The sequence below is a fragment of the Protopterus annectens genome, chromosome 5.part0 (genome assembly GCF_019279795.1).
Source record: "Protopterus annectens isolate FY-2018-M chromosome 5.part0, PAN1.0, whole genome shotgun sequence".
Lineage (NCBI taxonomy): Eukaryota > Metazoa > Chordata > Ceratodontiformes > Protopteridae > Protopterus > Protopterus annectens.
In genome coordinates this window covers 367216528-367233740 of record NC_056735.1, presented here as the reverse complement: position 1 = coordinate 367233740, position 17213 = coordinate 367216528, and the positions used below count along the sequence as shown (strand labels likewise).

Here is a 17213-nt window from a genome sequence, read left to right as displayed (position 1 = left end):
AAGCAGTGACCAGGCGTATATCAAAGCTGTCTAAAACCATAGTCTTTGTCTTTAACCTTGCTGGGATAAGTAGTATTGTGTATCTTTGCAGCTGTAGGTGACTGACCTCTTCTGTAACTGATGATCTTAGGGAGGGAGGTAGACGGAGTTGTAGAGCACCAGTCCAGAATGCAAAGATTGAACTCTAGTCAATTATAACTGCAGTTCATGACTGACCAAATGGCATTATGGTTGAAGGATATGTATTAGCAAAACTCCCTTTATGCTGTGGTTGACAAGGAAATAAATGGATTAGATGATTTTTCAGGACATAGTGGTGCCCAGAACAGGTGTGAACATCTGTCATAGTAAACAGCAGTGGTGTCCTCCTGTTCATATGCTGCAGTATTCATAATATGAGGGAGTTTGCCCCTGGCTGATTCGTATGTCCGGTCAAAAAGTCTAATGCTACAGTGAGGTATGTGCAGTGCCACACCAGCAAGCATATGTTGGGTGTAAAGTGGATGTCAGCACGTGCCATCCTCAGAACTTTTCTGCTACCTGGCCGGTCGCCTGCTCTGGAAGTTGTTTGCCAGATAAGTCATGGACTTCAGTTCAGGTAAGTACCCCGTTGGCGTTTTTCTTTAAATTTTGGCTACCTTATTGGGCTATGATTACTTGTCAAACTAGGAAGAACAAGTGTAAGTGTGGAAGATTCCACATAAGGATTCACACTATCTCTGCTTGTTTTGCTTGGGCCCAGACCATGACCATACCACCTGTGCTTTCTCCAAGGCCTTTGTACCAAAAACTTTTCGCAGCCATCTAGTTTCCCTAAAATTATATCTTGAGAGTCAGTACCTTAAGTACTTAGCACGTGATGTGGAGGACCGCATTGGGCCCTTTAGACAAGCTGCAACCTAAAAAGGCCAAGAAGTCACAGCCTGACCACCTGCTCCCTATTTTCCCGGTGCCTGTCCCTAGCCTGATGTGGGCCTGGAAGCTGTCCCAGAATCAGTAGATGTCCCTTTGTGTACCACAGTGGAAGCTGTGAGGGACCCTACCAACACTTCCACAAGGGAATCACAGGCATCCAACTCGGGTGTGGGGGAGAACACTGCTTGTAATTACTGAAGGCCTGTGTGGTGTCACCCAAATCATCATGCAGGAGGATGTGCCTATGGACATCGTGAAGCGCAGGCCAATGTCTGACCCATCTACTTTCATCACATGGAAGCTCCTAAAAAGAAAAAAATAAAAACTAAATGTGTTTCTCTGGTTCCCCAGGATCAAGCACCGGATTGGTAGGCCTTCTCCCAATTCCTATTCTGTGCCTTTATTGCTCTATGTCAGACCTCTGCTCCTTTCTCTTCTCTTGCCTTTCTTCCCTCCACTCCCTTCTCTTCTCTTGCCTTTCTTCCCTCCGCTCCCTTCTCTTGCCTTTCTTCCCTCCGCTCCCTTAGAGGACTTCTGAGGATATTTCTTCAGATGATGAATCATTACGTGACGATTTCCTGGCTTGTTCAACCCAGATTTCTTCCCTTTGAGTTATGCCTCACCAGAAGAGGAATCTAATGGTACAGATTCTCCTCTGTATGGTATTTCCTTTGGGAAAACTGTTCTAAAGAAGAAAATTCTTCAGAGGGGACTGTTGCCATGTGTCTGACATACAAAATTAGTAGTATGATCTCCTTCAGATGGAGTATCCCTCTCCATCTGCCATTCCCCTTGTCCTAACAGCTGCCTTGGATGTCTTCTCAGCTTCTTCTAAATGCCCAGACTCCCATCTCTCAAGCCCCAAGATGGAATCCTCAACACCTTATGAAATCCAAGTTCCTTTTCAAAGCCCCGTCTGCAGACCCAGCTACCATATCAGTTTCTGCAGACAAGACATCCAAATTGCCTTCTACCACCTTGCTTCCCTCAGACAAGGAGAGCAAAGTCATGGAGAGATTGGGGGGGGGGTATATACCTCTGATACTTTGGGCTTCAGGGCAATTAATTATCAAACTCATATGGCCAGATATTCCCTTTCACTCTTTCAGATGCAGGTAAGCTCCTTTCTGAGCTCCTTGATTCTCCCACCAAGTCTGAGCTCTCCTCCATTCTCAATTCTTCTGTCCAGGTTACAAGGCACTCTAAGTGCAGCTACGATGCCGTGGGGGCCTCAGCCAGGGCTGCTGCATCTGGGTCTGTCCTGAGGAGGTATTCATGTATCTGGCTTCAACCATTGCCTGATATTAATGCCAAGCTAATGGATGCCCTTATGGACAACAAAGCCTTGTTTGGAAGCTCTGCCACAGAACTGTTTAAATCGCTTCAAGAAAAGGGCAAGGCACTCCAGCATCTAAAAGATGTCTTTGCTTCCCCTGTCCCCAGGTTCCAGAGGAATTACTCTAACAAAACCGCTTTTGTCAGAAACCCAGCTAGGCCACCATCTACCAAAGGTAGTAGGGATTCCAGGAAAGAAATTCCTTCAAAGTCTGCTTCCTCTTCTCCCACTCAGAAACAGCCCTTTCAAACTAAGCATGGTAGTCTGTAACTATCTGCCTCCAGACCCTTCTACTCCCTTGTCTCTTAACCTCTCTCTCTCCCCCTGCTTGGAATCAAATAACCCAGGACTGTTGGGTCCTTTCCATCATCCAACAAGGATATTTTATGGTGTGGGAATCTCCACCCAACTTCAGGGGCATCCCACAACCACCAAAAGAACAACTGGAATTCTTCTCCTAGGTCATATCCAGCCTTCTCTCTCAAGGCACTATTCAGGAAGTCCTGCTGTCTCAAGTGGGGAAAAGGATTTTACTCCAAGATGTTTCTGGTACCCTGGAAGAATGGCCCCTGGAGACCCATTCTAGACCTTTCCCATTCAAATACCTTTTTGAAAGTCCCCACCTTTCGTATGCTGACTTTACCCACTCTTTTCCCACTCATGCTTCCTCGTGCCTTTATAGTGTCATTAGACATCAAAGATGCCTATCTTCATTATCCCCATTCACCTCTGGTTCAGGAAATTTCTTTGCTTATGTTGCTTCGTCACATTTTCAGTTCTGTGCTTTGCCCTTTGGTCTGTCTATGGCACCGAGTGCCTTCACAAAATGCTTAGCTCCTGTCCTAGCCTACTGCAGACTACAGGGTATACAGATTTTTCCTTACCTAGACTATCTTCTCATCCAGGTCCTTTCCCCAGACATCCTTCACGGTGTCTCTCCTGTAGAGTCTAGGTTTCACAATAAACTATCAGAAGTCTTCTCTGACCCCTTCCCAAGACCCTGTTTTTCTTGGCTGCAGGATTCAAACAGATGCTAGCCTCCTTACCTCCAGAAAAGGTCCTGTTCCTTACCTCCTATATCTAGGACTTCTTGCCCCTTCAATTTCTGACTGCCAGGTACTTTCTTCTTCTCCTCCTGGGGTTCATGGCCTCAACGAATCCCATGCTCCCTTTAGCCAAGTTGCACATGAGAAAGTTCCAGTGGTTCTTGAGGACAGTTTGGATGCAACACTTCCACCCTCTAGACTTTATTCAACTCCTGCCCTTCTTGAAAAGGGAGTTAGACTGGTGGATACTTCAGATGGCAAGGAATCCAGGCCTACCCTTATAGCCACCTTGTTCCACTCAAGAACTGTACACAAATACTTCAGATGTAGGATGGGGTGCATCTCTGGAATCCTGGAAGGTCAGAGATGTCTGGTCTCTAACCCAAGTAAAGGAGCACATCAACATAAAGGAAATGAGGGCCTTGATTTTTGTCCTCCAAATCTTCAAGCCTGTGCTTTCCTTAGGGATCCTAAGGTGGTTCACAAGCAACACCATGGTCCTCCGGTATGTCAACAAGTGTGTGTGTGTGTGTGTGTGGGGGGGGGGGGGCTCATCTCCTGTGCACACTGAATTTACAGGCCTGGGAGCTAGCCTTGCAGAGTCAAGTCTTTCTTCTGGCGGTCTATATTTCCTCAACTCCGAATGTTATGACAGATGCACTCAGCTGTTCCATGACTCAATCCCACAAATGGATGGTACACATGGGTGCGTTTATGGACTTGGTGTATCGATGGGGTATACCTCAGATAGATCTCTTTGCATCCCCATGAACATACAGCTTCCCAAATTTTGTGCCAGGATCCCATATCCCTTGACATGGAAGGTGGACACACTATCCTTTCCTTGGAAGGGGATGTTTCTGTATGCATGCCCCCCTTCCCACTTCTCCACAAAGTCTTGCTGAAAATCCAGTGGGAACAACCGAAAATCTTGCTGGTGACCCCCTTTTGGCCAAGACAGCATTGGTTCCCCCGCCTGCATTTAGCCAAGGGCAATCACCACAAGTTACCCCACAGGATGGGCCTACTCACACAGGACAAGGGAACTCTAGTGCATCCACAGATGTCAACTCTAAACCGGACTCTCTGGGTGATAAGGTTTTGATTCTCTTCAGACACTTTTTTTTCTGAGGATGTGCTTCAAGTTCTGCAGGAGACTGGGAAAACCACTACTAGGACATCTTATTGTTTCCAAATGCAAGAGGTTTTCCATCTGGTAATTCATAAAGGATTTACAACCACTGTTGGGGGATGTCCTAGTGGTTTTGTCCTTTCTGTGTGAATTGACGAGTGGGCTGTCTTACTCTTCCATTAAAGCCCATCTTTCTGCTGTCTGCATGTCTGCCTGCGTCTCCACCCTTGGCTTCTAGGTTGGAAGTTGAACTGTTTTTAAAAGGCGTCCTTCACATCAGACCACCAAGGAAACCAGTTCCTCCTCCTTGGGATCTCAGTTTTGTTTTGGAGAAGCTTCGCCTGGCCCCATTTGAGCCGCCAGCAAGTTCCTCTTCTCTACAACATTGCACCTGGAAAACTGTTGTTGTGGCAATTACTTCTGCCAGAAGGGTTTCTGAGTTTACAAGCTGTGATGCTAACCTCCCCGTTCACTGCCTTTCACAGGGATAGGGTCTCTCTATGCACTAACCTCTTATGTCGGAGGTAGGCAATGAATTGTCTCCATCAATCTTCCAACATTTTTTCCTTCTCCACAATCCTCCAGTGAGAGGATTCTACACACTTTAGACATGCACAGGCAACTCGGATACTAGCAAAACCAATCCTATCCGCAAGTCTGAATGCCTGTTTATTACCCAAGGGCCCTGGGTCAACCTACTTCCAAGCAGCCAGTCTCCTCTTGGATTCCTAAAGTTATTTCTTTCTGTTATTTAGCCAGTGGAAAGTGTCTTCTCCTGTGAGGGCACATTCCATTGGGACAGTGTCCTTTCTTTAAAGGCTTGGACTCTTTCTCTGTCCTGGAGGGCGCTACCTGGTGGTCTGTTCATACATTCACTAAACATTATAAATGAGATGTCATCTCTAGGTCCAGGGCTGGGTTTGCCAAAGCTATTCTGCATGGCTTTGTGGAAAATGCTTCTGCTCCCCTGCCTAACTCTTCCTCTGCATAAGCTTTGGCGCACTCCCTCATGTTATGAATACTGCAGCATATAAATAGAAGGACATAGAATAGTTGTGTAAAATCTTACCATAACCATAGATGTCTTTCTGTTCTATTTGCTGCAGTATTACTTACCCTCCTGCCTTCCCCCTGATGCTTGCTTGATCCCTGGTGGCATGTTTTCCTCACCTAAGATCAGCCTAGCGCTTTGCGGCATTCAGTTCTGAGGTTGGTATTTGCTGAAGTCCACTTTATACGCAACATCTCTTTGTGGCCATTGTAGGCTTGCTGATGTGCAACGTCGCACGTACCTCACAGTAGCATTAGACTTTTGTATACTGGCTGGACATACGAGTCCGCCAGGGGCGGACTCGCTCATGATGTCCTTCTATTTCAATGTTGTAGTATGCTACATATGGGTTTATTCCTCTTGTCTCGTGTATGTATGACCAGTATACAAAAGTTTTCAGTCTCTCTGAGGTGCTTGGGATGTCTGACATGGCATTGGGAAACGTGGGCCATAAAAGTGATGTCTGCAAGCACCAGCCCTTGGAACTTTTTAGCTGCCAGTCTTAAACCAGGTGATGTTCTTTGTGTTTCACTGTTGCAGTCATTACATTTGGGTTATCTGCTTGCAGGTAGCCCTCAGCCGGCCTGATTATCAAAGTCTTGGGTCCTGTGTAGTTTGCGGTCTCCTTTTCCAGGGGTATAAAGCATTGCAGCCGACGGCATTACATCAGTCTTTCTTGCCGTGCGGTGCCCGAAGCAGAAGCAGTTTGCAAGTGCCGGTTGGCCGACTCCTGAAATTTTCGTTTTCAGGTTTCAGAATCGAGGTCTTCAAAAAAGCTAAGTACCCCGTCGGGGATCCTTTTTCTTGCTCAAAACCGATGTCAGCAAAAGTTAACAATTGTATTACTTGTGGAAGCAAATACCTCAAAGATTTTCATTCGTACTGCATTCCTTTCTTAGGCCCAGCCCACGACATTCCTTGCTGTAGATTTTGTGACTTATTCAGTCCTTGAACTATTCGTCATCAGTTCATTTTTGCATCAAACTATTTTGGTACTCTGTTAAATTATCCAGAAATGGCCTCGATAAGCTATCCAACTTACGACATTCCGAAAAAACGTAAAGATTAAGAGAGACAGGCCGCATAGGTCCAAAGCTGTTGACGACGCTTCCTTTAAGGTAGTCGCCAGTTCGCCGGTACTCATTGAGGCGCTTTCGCAGCCCCTGATACCTGCTGCTTTAGATTCTCAGGCCTCTACTGAGACCCCTTTGGAGTCCGGTATGCCACGAAATGCTTCTTCGACTATGGAACCTGCAGATGTCTCTACCTTGGATGGGTCCAAAGTTGCTGTGCACGCACCAGCTTCTGATTGTGTATTCAGGCCTACTGACTTGCATATCAAACACGCCATCTTCTTCTTCAAGGCCTAAAACTCGATCCACGCCTAGAAAACCGATGTCCAAACAGCATGGTCAGGCCCATATGCCTAAAAAAACAAATAAGAATGGCTGAAGACCTTATTAGTCAAATTAGGGGAAGCCAGCCTTCACCCTCTGAGACTTGGAACTGATTTTCCTTCTGATTCTTCTGATCAGGATTCTGAAAATTCTGTTTCGTCTGATGACCAGGACTTTCCCTTATCTACCTATGAGGATTCTGATGCAGAGGACTCCATACCCTCTGCCTCCCCTCCAGAAGATTTGTCTTTTGGTGAAACTTTGCACACTCTTAGGGAGCATTTCCGCTGGGAAAGCCAGGATTACTCTGACTCCAAAAAGAGGCTTAGGGAATTCTTACTCCTTCCTCAACACAGGTCTTTAGCTATCCCTCCTGTACTGGACATTGTAGATGATGCCTTCTTGGAATCTAGCCTGCCCCAGACACTACCTCCAGCTCCCAGTAAACCTGACTGGTATTAGAGTACCTGACACTCACAAGTTCCTCTTTAAGAATCCTACTGCAGATCCAGAGATCATTTCACAGGGACCCAAGGGCATTAAGGCTACTACTGTCAAAAACCCTACCCCCTCTGATAGAGATTCTAGGGCCCTGGACAGGTGGGGTAAGAAGGTATACACTTTGCTACTTTGGCCATTAGGGCCTTAAACTGCCAGATGTTCATTGTGTTACCCTGCTGCAGTCATCACACTTGGGTTATCCTGTCGTCAGGCGGTCCCGCAGTCGGCCGGAATTCCAAAGTCTTGGTCCGGCGTCGGTTGCTGTCGCTTCTTCCCTGACGTCAGTGCGCCTGGGGTATATATAATGCATCTGACGCCATCTTCAGTCTTTCTTGCCGCGCGGTGCCCGAAGCAGAAGCAGTTCGCAAGTGCGTGAGATTTTCGAACTCTAATTTCAGACCGAAGTCTTCAATAAAGCTAAGTACCCCGTTGGGGAAACTTTTCTTGCCTCAGACCGATGTCAGAAAAAGTTAACAATTGTATTTCTTGTGGGAAGCAAATACCTCATAAGGATTTTCATTCTTACTGCATACCTTGCCTAGGCCCAGACCACGACGTCACTAGTTGTCTTTTTGTGCTAGGTTTAATAAGCGTACTATAAAAAGACGCTTCGATTTCACACGACACTACTTCGGTAGAAAATTTAACTACACTATGCCGTCGGAGCAACCGACTACCGGCGTGCAGAAAAAACGCAAGGATAAGGACAGGCAGCCTAGACCCAAGCCAGACTCCGAGGCCTCGGCTGGTCCGGTCTCAGGTGAGGCTCCGATGCAGCCCCTGACTACCACAGATCTGAAACCCGAGACCGCTTCGGAACTTTTGGCGGAAAGTACCAGGCCGACGCAGCCATTTTGTTCAGCCCCTACCGACGACACTGCTGAAAAAGATGTCGGTGCTGCAGAAACACCTTTGGTTTCTGAAGGTGTCTTCAGACCGACGACGCTCACCATTAAAACGTATCCTAAGACGAAGACTCCTATTAAACCTAAAAAGACTGCACTTCAGTCCCCTGTTCAAGGCCCCATGCCTAAGAAACAGATGCTCAAAATGGCTGAAGATTTGATCTCTTTAATCAGGGGTTCCCAACCCCCTCCTGACAAAAGGCCTAGACAAGAGGAAGATTATGCATCCTCTGAACAAGTGTCCATTTCCTCAGGCTCCTCAGAGGACCAAGATTACTCCTCCCCTTATGAAGATTTTGATGTTAAGGATTCCTTTCCCTCAGCTTCTCCCCCTGAAGACTACTCCTTTGGGGAAACTTTACACACTGAGGGAACATTTTCACTGGGAAGGTCAGGACTACTCTGACTCAAAGAAAAGGCTCAGAGTTTCTTTTACTCCCCCAGCACAGACCACTTGCCATCCCCCCAGTTTTAGACATTGTGAATGATGTCTACTTAGAATCCAGTTTGAACCCAGACTCTCTGCCTCCTGCTCTGGCCAAACCTGACAGATACTATAGAGTGCCTGATTCCCACAAATTTCTTTACAAAAGTCCTGTTGCTGATCCAGAGACTATCTCCCAGGGTCCCAAAGGGGCTAAGGCTTCTATGGCTAAAAATCCTGTACCCTCTGAAAGGGACTCCAGAGCACTAGACAGGTGGGGGAAAAAGGTTTACACCTCATCCACTCTAGCTATGAGGGCACTAAATTTCCAGTTTCACATGCTAAAATATCAGCAATTTCTAATGTCTCAGTTAAAACAAAAAATGAGCACACTCCCTCAACAGTCTGAATTGAAAGAAATGCAGGATCTGTTGCATGCAACTGAACAGGTGGGCAAACATACTTTACAATGTGGGTTTGATTGTTTGGAGGTTTCCTGCAGAGCAGCTGTCACTGGGTCTGTTATACGCAGGCATGCTTGGTTAAAGGAACAAACTCTGCCTGATCATGTTAAAGCAAAGCTTCTAGATGCTCCCTTGTAGCAGGATGTTCTTTTTGGAGTTAAAGCAGAAGAAGTCTTAAAGAAAATGGAGGATAAGGCAAAATCTATGCAGACAGTCAAAGATTTCCTACAGGTACAGCCCCCTCGCTTCAGCAGAAATTGGCCAACAAAAAATTGGTCTTTTCCAGCTACTGACAGGCCACAGAGGGGTAAATACAGACGTCCAAGAGGCAGAGGACAACCACAAGCCCAGTACAAACCTCGACAATGGGGCACTGCAGCACAGAAGGGAGGAGAAGACAGGTCCCAAACTACCAGAAGGCAAACTCAATGACTTGCATCTCATCTGGCCAAGCAACACTCTCTTGGCAGCCCCCTTGGGAGGAAAACTCGCACTTTTTTCAGACAACTGGCACATTGTCACAAAGGACAAATGGGTCCTAGACATAATTTCACGAGGATACATATTCCATTTTCACACCTTGCCAATGAAAAGAGGAATGCCAAACCTGCCACAAAATTAATGGGCAGAGGCACAAAGACAAATTACAGCTCTCATGGACATGAGCCATTCAACTGCTACCTACTGGAGAGCATGGCCAAGGATTTTACTCAAGACTCTTTCTAGTTCCCAGAAAGGACAATGCCTGGAGACCAATTCTGGACCTTTCAATTCTAAACACCTTCTTACAAGTACCCAAATTCAAGATGCTAGCACTACAGCAGCTTCTTCCCATGTTGGGCAAGAAAGCATGGCTAGTAACGTTGGACCTCAAGGAGGCATACCTGCATGTCCCTATCAGACAAAGTTGCAGAAGATACCTCCGTTTCATTGCAGGTTCAACCCATTACCAATTCTCTGCACTGCCCCTTGGCTTATCTACTGCGCCCAGGGTCTTCACAAAATGCCTGGCACCTGTAATTGCATACTGCAGACAGAGGAATTCAAATATACCCATACCTGGACGACTGCCTCATCCAAGCAGAAAGCAAAGACATCGTCTTACAACATCTGGCTTTTGTAAAACATCTTCTAAGTTGCCTGGGGTACACAGTAAACGAAAAGAAATCAAGACTAGTACCCTCACAAAATATGACATTTCTGGGTGCCAGCTTGAATACAACGGCCCAGAAGGCTTATCTGACACCAGACAAACAACTACAACTGACACAATATTTCAAAACAATGGCAACAAAGACCCAACTACCTGCAAGAAAAATTTTGCAGGCCTTGGGCTTCATGGCATATTGCATACTACTAATACCATTTGCAAAGCTGCATATGAGGAAATTACAGTGGTACCTAAAAAGCGTATGGTCTCAACACAGCCACAGCTTGGACACAATGATATCTCTCATTCCCTGCCTACAACAGGAGTTTCTATGGTGGTCACTGGCATGTCACCTCAACAAGGGTCAGCCTTTCACCTTGCCCCCAGCCAGGCAAACTATGACAACAGATGCATCGGACTATGCCTGCGGGGGCACACATGGCAGGACAGTGCATTCAAGGCGTATGGTCTGCAGATCAAAGGAATCTGCACATCAATCAAAAAGAGATGCTAGCTGTACAGAATGCTCTGACAGCCTTCAAGAATCTGTTACATCCAGGACAACTTACAATAAGGACGGACAACACCACAGTAATGTGGTACATAAACAAACAAGGGGGTACACACTCCTACCCTCTATGCAGGCAAGCAATGACCTTGGGGAACACAGCTCTGGCTTACCAAGTTCACTTAAGCTCAGTTCCTGCCAGGACAAAAGAACACATTGGCAGACGACAGCAGAAACATCATGGATCCCCACGAGTGGAAACTGGATCCACAAGTATTTGCAATAACTCAAAACTGGGGCTTTCCAGACATGGACCTGTTTGCCAGTCCTCAAAACTATCAACTAACAAAATTTTGTACAAGGACACTTCACCATCAAGCTTGGAAAGTGGACGCACTCTCATTCAGCTGGAAAAACCTGACAGTATATGCCTTCCCTCCATTGCCTCTCCTCACAAAGGTGCTTCTGAAAGTCAGAAAGGACAGACCACGACTGATACTCATAGCCCCAGACTGGCCACGCCAGCACTGGTACCCATTATTGAGGAATATGGCCCAGGGCCCAACTTGGATTTTACCACAAACTGCCCATTTGCTCACACAGCAAAACAATCGGATTCTTCACAGCCAGTTAAAAACCTTAAATCTGGCTGCATGGAAAATCACCTAAACATCCATCCAGCTCCTCTTTCCCAAGCAGTTATGGATGTTATTCTGGAAGCTAGGAGGCCCAGCACCAGGAAGGCCTATGCGGACAAATGGAAAAGGTTTTGTGCGTGGAACCAAATTAAAGGCCAAAACACACTTCAGCCTCACCTGCCTCAGATTCTACAGTATTTAACTGAGATGTTGCACAAAGGACTTTTTTTCTTCCATTAAAATCCATGCATCAGCTATTTCACCCCATACAACACAGAACCACCGTTATTTTCGCATTCACTTCTAAGGCAGTTCCCCAGAGGGGCAAAAAACATTAGGCCCCCCAGGAGAGCACCTACACCAACATGGGACCTCAATTTTGTTCTGGAAAAACTTATGCTACCTCCCTTTGAACCAGCTTTCTCTGCAGATCTACAGTTCCTAACATGGAAGACTGCCCTGCTGCTAGCAATAACTTCAGCTAGAAGAGTCTCAGAGCTGCAGGCATTAATGTCAGTGGAACCTTTCCTTATTTTCCATCAAGACAGAGTTTCTCTACGTACTAATCCTTCCTTCATGCCTAAGGTGGTTTCCAGTTTGTCTTTAAATCAAACCATTCACTTACCCACCTTCTTCCCAATCCCACAGAACAAAGGAGAAAGACTCCTGCATTCCTTGGACATTCACAGGCAACTTCGCTACTACTTGGATAAAACTAAGACTTTCAGAAAATCTGACCAGCTCTTTGTATCCTATGCTACAGCTTCACAAGGGAAGGCTATATCAAAGCAAACCATTTCTAAATGGGTAGGATATTGCATTCGTTTTTGCTATACCCATCATGGAAAACCAGTTCCTGCCACCATTAGGCCCCACTCTACCAGGGCAACAGCTACATCTACAGCCTTCCTCAGGGGAGTACCAACCAAGGAGATTTTGGAAGCTGCAACTTGGAGTTCAGTGCACACTTTTTTACCAAACACTGTCACTTACCGCTTTACTCTAAGACTAGGGCTGGCTTTGCCACTGCAGTTCTGCAGGGCCTCCTAGCCTCCTCTAACCCTCTAACTCCTCCACCCATCCATAGCTTTGGGATTCTACCCAAGTGTGATGACTGCAGCAGGGTAACACGATGAACATAGTACAGTTTTGTACCTACCGTAAATGTAGATGTTCGAGTGTACACCCTGCTGCAGTCCAGGTTACCCTCCCTCCATCCCCTCTGATCTAACTGGCTAAATCTATACAATACCTTCCTGATGTATTTGCTTATAGCTGGAGGGATTTTGTGTTTGTGCAAAACATTACTTTATTTAGTGCTAATTACTGACCACCTTTTTGGGGGCACCTGACATCTGGGGCAAGAAAAACTGAGGAAGATGGCGTCGGATGCATTATATATAGCCCCTGGCGCACTGACGTCAGGGAAGAAGCGACAGCAACCGACGCTGGACCAAGACTTTGGAATTCCGGCTGACTGCGGGACCGCCTGATGACAGGATAACCGAAGTGTGATGACTGCAGCAGGGTGTACACTCGAACATCTACATATATGGTAGGTACAAAACTCTACTTTTCATATGTTAAAGTATCAGCAGCATATTATTGGATTACTTAAACAGAAAATTGTTAATTCCTGACTGTGTGCTGAAAATAAAGAATTACATGATTTAATGCATTCTGCTGAACAAGTTGGTAAACATACTTTGCAATGTGGTTTTTGACTCTTTAGAGGTATGTTGCAGGGCTGCTGTAACTGGGTCTGTTCTTAGAAGGCATGCTTGGCTTAAGGAGCAAAGTTTGTCAGATCATGTTGAAGCTAAATTACTGGATGCTCCCTTAAACCAAGACCGCCTGTTTGGCACCAAAGCAGAAGTAGTACTTAAAAGGATAAAGGAAAAAGCTAAATCTATGCAAACTGTTAGATTTCCTGCAAGTACAGCCTCCCAGATTTAGTAGGCATTGGCCTTCTAAGAATTGTTCCTTTCCTGTCTCGTCCAGGCCTTCTCAGTCCAAACCCAGGAACAGCAGACCACCTAGGCTACAGTCTCAAGGTACTCACAGGCCTAAGCAGTGGGGGGCTCCCACTTCCAAAGCTGGAAGTAGTAAGACAGCCCCCTTTGATAAACTGCCACAGTGACTTAACCTTAAACCTTCAAATATACCCATACCTGGACGATTGTCTAATTCAGGCAGAAAGCCAGGACATACTTTTACACCATCTGGCATTTGTAAAGAAACTGCTAACCTCACTGGGGTACACCATAAACGAAAAGAAATCTCACCTACTGCCCTGCCAACAAAATGTCTGTGAGCAAGCTTTAACACAACTTCACAGCTGGCCTACCTCACCCCAGAGAAAAAAAGTTTATTTGACAGCCTACTTCAAACAACTGTCCACAAAGACCCAGCTATCTGCAAGGAAAATACTGCAAGCCCTGGGGTTCATGGTCTCTTGCATCTTACTAATTCCATATGCAAGACTGCATATGAGGAAACTACAATGGTATCTAAAAAGCGTATCGTGTCAACATCCTCAGGACCTGGAAACAATGATTCCTATCATTCCTTGTATAAAGACAGAGTTCCTTTGGTGGGCAGAGGCTTGCTACCACAACAAGGGACTGCCATTCAGTCTACCCCCTGCCGCACAAACCCTAAAAACAGATGCATCAGACTATGCATGGGGGGGGGGGCTCACTTGGGCAGGCAGTGCATTCATGGCAAATGGAACCAGAGTCAAATGCATCTGCATATCAGTCAAAAATAAATGTTAGCTGTACAGAATTCTCTGACAGCCTTCAAGGACCACATTCTTCCAGAACAATTATTGGTAAAGACCGACAACACCACTGTTATGTGGTGTATAAACAAGCAGGGGGGAAACCCACTCATACCCTCTCTGCAGACTGGCCATGGCTCTGTGGAACACAGCCTTGAGCTACCAAGTGCACCTACAAGCTCAATTCCTGCCAGGCAAGCTAAATTCACTGGCAGATGACCTAAGCAGAAATCTCATGGACCCACACGAGTGGAAACTGGAACCAAAGATATTCAGCATGTTGAGAAACAAATGGGGGAGCCCAGAGACCAGTTTGCCTCCCCTGAGAACTACCAATTGGACAAATTCTGCACAAGGACTCCCCACAGACAACCTTCAAAAGTGGATGCCCTGTCCTTCACCTGGGAAAGCCTCTCAGTTTATGCCTTTCCTCCTCTGCCTCTCCTCTCGAAAGTTCTACTAAAGATCAAACAAGACAAACCAAGGACAATACTCAGTGCACCAGACTGGCCATGCCAACACTTGTACCCCCTCTTATGCAATGTGTCAATGCTGGAACCATGGCACCTGCCTCAGACCCCTTCCCTGCTGTCCCAGCAGGAGGGCCAGATTCTGCACCCCCAGCTTCAAACCCTGAACCTTGCAGCCTGGCTAATTACCTGAGCTCTCCAATACCATCCTTCAGTAAGCAAGTGTTGGATGTCCTCCTGGAGGCAAGGAGGCCTAGTACTAGAAAATCCTATGGTGAAAAGTGGAAAAGATGCTGCTCCTGGAGCCAAACTCAGGGGATGGGCACATCAGTGCCCAGCTTACCATATATTCTTCAATACTTAACAGACATGCTTCACAAGGGCCTTTCCTTCTCTTCTATTAAAATTCATGCCTCAGCCATTTCAGCACATTATAATACTGAGCCTCCCCTCTTCTCTCACCCCCTGCTGAAACAATTCCTCAGAGGGCCCAAAAATTAAGACCACCCAGGAGAGCCCCTACTCCAGCCTGGGACCTTAACTTTGTATTGGAAAAGCCCACTCTACCTCCTTTTGCACCAGCTGCAACTGCAAATTTGAAATTCCTTTCTTGGAAAACAGCCTTCCTTCTAGCCATCACTTCAGCAAGAAGTGTGTCAGAATTACAGGCCGTCATGGCAGTGGAGCCCATCTTCCATGCGGACAGGGTGTCCCTCAGGGCCAGTCCTTCCTTTATGCCCAAGGGTGGTATCCAGTGTGGCCCTCAGTCCATTCATTTGCCAACCTTCTTTTCTAATCTGCAAAACAAAGGAGAATGAATACTGCACTCTTTGGATGTGCACAGACAACTTAGATTTTGTTTTAACAGGACTAAGCCTCTCAGGAAAACTGAACAGCTGCTAGTTACCTTTGCTGCAGGGACAGAGGGGAAGGCCATTTCAAAGCAAACCATTTCTAACTGGATAGGCCATTGCATTCATTTCTGCTATAAGCACCATGAAAAACCTACCCCACAGGGGATTAGATCACATTCCACCAGGGCTGCATCGACTTCTACAGCCTTTCTCAGAGGTATTCCTACCAGGGACATCCTAGAAGCTGCTACCTGGTATTCTGTACATACCTTCACCAAGCATTACCACTTGCCTATTTTTTTCTAAATCCAGAGCTGGTTTTGCCACTGCAGTCCTGCAGGGCCTAATAGCTGGTCCTAATGCTCTCTTATTGCCTTCTCCCTTCCTTAGCTTTGGGAATCTCCCCAAATGTAATGACTGCAACAGTGAAACACGAAGAACATAGTACAGTTGTGTACACTTGCCATAAATGTAGTTGTTTGAGTGTATTCACTGTTGCTGTCTTGGTTACCCTCCCTCCAGCCCCCTGACTTCTATTGGCTTATACCTCTCTTCTTGTTTACTGTATTTAAGCTTTCTGGTGTATTTGCTTTTTGTTAGAGTTGTAACCTTGTTGTATATAATTGCTTCCCATTATGGGGGCACCTGACATCTGGGGCAAGAAAACTGATGTAATGGTGTTGGCTGCATGCTTTATACCCCTGACTACCTGATGTCATGGAAGAAGAGACAACAACCGACGCAAGACCCAAGACTTTGATAATCAGGCTGGCTGAGGGCTACCTGCAAGCAGATAACCCAAATGTAATGACTGCAACAGTGAATATACTCTAACATCTACATTTATGGTAAGTGTACACAACTGTACTTTCCTGCTACCGCTGACGTCTGATTCAAAGAATTAAGATAAGTACCCCATCGGGGACCCTTTCAGTCATTTCTTTTACTTGTATTTGCCTGTTCATGTCATCCAGAAAGGGCAAGTTTAAGTGCGGCTGCCAGATTCCACACAAGGATGCCCATGATCAGTCTCTCTCCTGCTTGGGATGGTCACGCGACTATAAGGCCTGCCTCATTTATCAGGCATTTGTACCCTACGTAGCCACTTGCATGCTTTAAATCTTTACTTGGAAAACCAACGCCTTAAAAATATTGCATTAGGGATAGAAGTCTTCGTAGACGTTTCTTCGGAACCGCCAAAAAAGGCAAGATCTAGCGGCCTACCTCTTCTGCTGGTCTTCTACCATCCGATCCTCTACCTGTGGCCGACCTCAGGCTGGTAGAGGGATTCTGATCTGCTGCAAAGGATATAGCGGGTACCTCCTCTGATGCCGCACAATCCCATGGTGAGAACACCTCTGCTGAGGCTTTACTCTCCGCCGGGGGAGGAGGGAACCAGCGTTTTCAGAAGGCCCGTCGGATCCCTCCAGTCCTTTGCAATCTCCAGACTCTAGACCCCTTAAGATGCCTGCTAGGCCCCTTCGAAAGAGAAAAAGCATCTCTTCCCTCTCCTGAAAGCATGCCTGGTTGACAGGCTTTCAGTCACAGCCACTTTAATGCTTTCATGGCCTTACGGCCTACCTGCACTGAGTGCTAACATATCTACACCACTCCTGAACCCTAGACCTCAGATCCTAACA

At 46.3% G+C, this 17213-nt stretch overlaps 1 protein-coding gene across 2 annotated transcripts in view; it reads left to right on the top strand.

The window, feature by feature from the left end:
- DDX3X (DEAD-box helicase 3 X-linked) overlaps positions 1–17213 on the top strand; it is a 1864809-nt gene that overhangs the window by 1232125 nt on the left and 615471 nt on the right. The gene's annotated exons all lie outside the window — the stretch shown is intronic.